Raw genomic sequence first — 5,753 nt, 5'->3', positions numbered from 1 at the left:
GCATGAATCATAACATAAACATCACCATGCATCAATACATTACAACTGATATTGTTCACATCCATTACATTGTTTTAAACATTACACATTCATAACATAAATTGTTCGAGAGTTTTTAAAACATAACATCCTAACGTACTTGATATTACCCTGCAGCTTACCTGTTACCTGAGAATACAAGTTATTTTGAAAAACGTCAACATATGAAATGTTGGTGAGTTCATAAGCAGGGTTGTGATAAAAATGATTTGTGTAGTTTGTAAAACCCAGAAAATCTGATATTTTCTGAAAAGACAGTTGTTTATCAAAGTGTGGAGATCCATAAGTTAATGCATGAATGATTTCAAAACGTGTATAAAAAGGGAGTTTTGTATTATAGTTATAGAAGGATACAAGCGAGTGATGTTGATTTCCTCGAAAAACCCGATGTTTTCCGAATACATAAAATACAGTTACTTCTCAAATTGTTATACTGCCACAATGAATGATTTTGATTACTCTTCCTTGATTATTCGGATGGTATTGGATTAATTAATTTTTGTGAGTCGTTATAACCATGCATAATAATGACTAGTTCGTCTGTCTTGGCTACCTATCGTGCGCCGGGATTGATCTTAAGATTTTGTCACCCTAGACTGGCCGAGTCTAACTGTAGCGAACAGCTGAGGTGTGGGGGAGTCACCCCCGTATAGATCTATACACAAACTCTCGCTCTCCTTCCAGGAGACTTTGATTATAACTACAGACTACGAACGACCCTTGGAGGTATCGCCCGTTATTACTCACTTAACCCAAATAACATTAATTACTATTGATTAACGACCTGAAATGTTTACTTTGATTACGCATAAGCCTAACAAACGAGGAAAAGAGGAAAACAAAGTCCTGCTATTTTCGTGAGTTATTTCAGGCTGTTGGGTATACGAAGGACACGTTGGTCCATTTCGCATTTGATTACTTGGACCTTACTAGCAGTGCTAGTGGGCCACTCAGGCCCAATAGCACTTAAAATCCATTGAGGGTCCCTTTAATATGAAATTGGGTCATCGAAGGCCCAATAACATTTATTATTATTGAAGGTGTCACACCCCCGAAACCAGACGGCGGAAACGTCCGAGGGCTCGCGTGACTTAAATTGAATATCATCACAATGAATATGCATGAATCATAACATAAACATCACCATGCATCAATACATTACAACTGATATTGTTCACATCCAGTACATTGTTTTAAACATTACACATTCATAACATAAATTGTTCGAGAGTTTTTAAAACATAACATCCTAACGTACTTGATATTACACTGCAGCTTACCTGTTACCTGAGAATACAAGTTATTTTGAAAAACATCACATATGAAATGTTGGTGAGTTCATAAGCAAGGTTGTGATAAAAATGATTTGTGTAGTTTGTAAAACCCAGAAAATCCGATATTTTCTGAAAAGACAGTTGTTTATCAAAGTGTGGAGATCCATAAGTTGATGCATGAATGATTTCAAAACGTGTATAAAAGGGAGTTTTGTATTATAGTTATAGAAGGATACAAGCGAGTGATGTTGATTTCCTCGAAAAACCCGATGTTTTCTGAATACATAAAATACAGTTACTTCTCAAATTGTTATACTGCCACAATGAATGACAAAGGCCCGAAAATCATGTGGATGGATCACAAAGGCCCAACAAGCATGATTGGAACTTTCAAGCCCAAAGTTTTGAATGTTTACTTGTTTTAGGTATTGCATAATTGTTGGAAGGTTTGATTGAACGATTGTTATTTTTGTATCGATTCGAGACCGGTCGATTTGTTTATAACGATATTTGGATTTATACGTGTATTCATCTTTCAATTTTTGTAAGTCGTAGTTTAGTATTTTTGACTCAATATTCTAGAAATAAAATAATTGACTTAAGAATATTGGTTTGACCTTTTCAGCCCTTCTTTAATAAAAATGACAATTTTAGTCATTTATATAAAAAAAGACATTTTTGCCCTTAAACTCTTTTCTTGACACTTTTGAATCATAGACTTGTTCAAATGATATTTTTAGCTCAAACTTATTCTTTGGCAGTTTCAGCCCTTCCAGAAAAGTGTTTTCCGGTTAAAGCCCAAACTTTTGTAATTTTTACAATTTTGGCCCAAAATCCAAAAACTTTACATTTTTTATCCTTTTTGGAAAACACAAGCATTTTTAACCCTTGAAATAGTTTTGTTTAACTCTTTATCCCCTGTTTTGAAGATTTTACCATTTCAGCCCTTTAAAAGTCATATTTTTCGCAACTTTGGGCTTAATGGGCCGAAAAGCCCAAAAATTGGTCCATTAAGCTAATATTTACATTTCAAGTCCCTTGAAGAGCATAATATTCATAAAAACATTTGTTGTAACTGTTTTGACTCTTTTGACCCTTAAGAAAACCGTAAATGACAATTTTTAACCCAACTTTTGTTTATTTGACAATTTAAGCCCAAAAATGGGTTTTTATGTTGCAATATGTTTATCATAATCTTAGAAGTTAATATTCTTGACTTGTTTAGTGTAATATAACTTAGATCATGTTTGTTTTCCTTCTTATGGCATAGATCTCGAGATTTCTTCCCTTTTGATTACATATTCATCACAAAAACACATAAAATCACACATACATGCATAAAATCATACATAGCATACACATACGCATAGATCTACACATTTTCTTGTATTCTCCCCGATAAAACATATAAAAACCGAAAAGAGAGGGGTATGAACTCACCTTTGTTTGTTGTTTTCGATTTAGGAGGAAGAAATGAAGAAAATTTGGTCCTAGCAAGCCTTCTTGGAAGATCTCGAACTTAGAGGTTTCTAAGATGGTGATCATGAGTTTAAATGAGTTAAGGAGAGATTTTTGATAATACAAAGAATCTAGATCATGGATCCAAGCATGAACTTACCTAAGATGATGATTTTTGTGGAATAACCTCCTTGGAATGCTTCTAACTCTCGAAAATTTGATGAAGAAGAAGGAGTGTTTCTTTGAGAGTGTTTGAGTGAAATGTGTGTGTGTGTGTCTTTCCCTTTGTGGTTCTCGGCCGAATGAAGAAAAAGAGAGAGTGATGATAAGATGGTTGCTTGGAAATATGAGTTATTGCATGGAGAACCAAAATATAATAAGGAGGTGGCAAGTGGAAAGTCAACTCTTCCCCCCCCCCCCTCATTTGTGTAGTTGGGCCGAGAAGAGGAGAAGAAGAAAAAGAAATTAGCCCTTTTTGTGCTTAAGTCCATTTTATGGCCCAATTAGGTGATTTTTCGGCCCATTGGGCTCCCATGATGGTTTACGACCCAATTTGTCAAAATAATGGGCTTCATAGTCCATTAGAGTTAATTAGGTTAGTTATGGCCCAATGAGGCCCATTAGGGTATTTTATTTCATTCTAGGCCCAATATGGCCCAAAATGTTAAAATAAGTGGAAGTGGGTCCAATTAGAGTCCACATAGGAGTTCTAAGCCCAAAATAGTCAAATTGGAAGCTTATTGGTCCATTAGGCCCAATAAGGAAATCCTAGTCCATAATGGACTTAAACTGGGATTTCTAGGTTTTCCAATTCTTAGTTGACTATTTGCAGTGCTTGTATAAGGTGTTTGATGGAAGTTTTGTTGTTATTGAATAAGCATTATACATGTTTTCTCATTTTGGTTCACAAATGTTATCATTGTTGTTGTTACAAAGCATCAAAATTTCTAGTTGTGACATCATCCCCCCGTTAGAGAGAATTTCATCCCGAAATTCTTTTGAAAGCTAGATTTGAGAATGCGAGAATAGGTGAGGGTACTTCAGCTTCATTTGGTCTTCACGTTCCCATGTGAATTCTGGTCCGTGTCTCGCGTTCCATCGAACTTTCACAATCGGAATGCGACTTTGCTTAGTACGCTTCACCTCCCTGTCCATGATTTCGACTGGTTCCTCGATGAACAGGAGATTCTCGTTGATTTCAATCTCTTCAAGTGGAATGACAAAAGTTTCGTCGGATAAACACTTTTTCAAATTGGAAACATGGAACACAGGGTGTACACTGCTGAGTTCAACGGGTAGCTGCAGTCTATAAGCCACTGGACCTATTCGGGCAAGAATCTCGAAGGGTCCAATGTATCGAGGGTTTAGTTTTCCCCGTTTCCCAAAACGAATCACCCCTTTCCAGGGAGAGACCTTCAATAACACCCTATCCCCGACTCTGAATTCCAAGGGCTTTCGCCGCTTATCGTCGTAGCTCTTTTGTCTGTCTCGTGATGATTGCCGTCGGGCTCTGATTTGAATTATCTTCTCGGTCGTCTCGCGTATGATTTCTGGTCCCGTTAGTGCATTGTCTGATGTTTGTCCTTTTGCTAACTGAGTGTCCCCTACCTCTGCCCAACACAACGGTGATCTACATTTACGCCCATACAATGCCTCGAAAGGAGCGACTTTGATGCTCGAGTGATAACTGTTGTTGTATGAGAATTCGATCAAAGGCAAGTGGGTATCCCACGAGTTTCCAAAGTCTATCACACACGCGCGAAGCATGTCTTCAAGGGTTTGAATGGTTCGTTCGCTTTGATCATCCGTTTGTGGGTGGTAGGCAGTGCTCAGGTCAAGTTGTGTTCCCATAGCTTTCTGAAGGGATTGCCAAAAGCGTGAAGTAAACCTACTATCTCTATCTGAGAAGAGGAGAAGAAGAAAAAGAAATTGGCCCTTTTTGTGCTTAAGTCCATTTTATGGCCCAATTAGGTGATTTTTCGGCCCATTGGGCTCCCATTATGGTTTACGACCCAATTTGTCAAAATAATGGGCTTCATAGTCCATTAGAGTTAATTAGGTTAGTTATGGCCCAGTGAGGCCCATTAGGGTATTTTATTTCATTCTAGGCCCAATATGGCCCAAAATGTTAAAATAAGTGGACGTGGGTCCAATTATAGTCCACATAGGAGTTCTAAGCCCAAAATAGTCAAATTGGAAGCTTATTGGTCCATTAGGCCCAATAAGGAAATCCTAGTCCATAATGGACTTAAACCGGGATTTCTAGGTTTTCCAATTCTTAGTTGACTATTTGCAGTGCTTGTATAAGGTGTTTGATGGAAGTTTTGTTGTTATTGAATAAGCATTATACATGTTTTCTCATTTTGGTTCACAAATGTTATCATTGTTGTTGTTACAAAGCATCAAAATTTCTAGTTGTGACAGAAGGCTTTTATGTTCCATTTAGAACTTGGATTTAGTAGTTTATTAGGGTGGGTTCAACATAGTACCAAAATAACTCATAGAACCATATAAAAATTATCAATGTTCATAATTGCACATACATGTTCATCTATGAACATATGTATATTAAATTATGAATACACAAAATGTTCAAAAATAAACATAGTTATATTTATGTGGTTCTATGGATCTATGAGTTTTATTTGGTTCTAGATTGATCCCTCATCTTATATGTAAAGCTTGCATATTTTTAAAAGCAAACATAACAGCTGCCAATTATGAGTTGTGGAATATGTATGAAATTGTGGAGACCTTCAACTGTCTTAGCACACATGAAATGACTTTTTTTCATTTCATCAACACACAACCAAGGCCTCGTGTTAAAGCGTCAATATACTAAAAGTCTTATACAATTAGCAAAACTTCTTCTTTAATCTAACGTCTGGTTCCTGACGCATTTAATTATAATTTATTCATTTTTGTAGAGCAACTCGACGAGTTGGGAGGCCCAAACTCATCGAGTAGAAACCAAAATTGACG

This window comes from Lactuca virosa, chromosome 4 (assembly GCF_052849685.1).
Source record: "Lactuca virosa cultivar CGN04683 chromosome 4, Lactuca_virosa_CGN04683_v6, whole genome shotgun sequence".
Lineage (NCBI taxonomy): Eukaryota > Viridiplantae > Streptophyta > Magnoliopsida > Asterales > Asteraceae > Lactuca > Lactuca virosa.
This window is presented reverse-complemented; position numbering follows the sequence as displayed.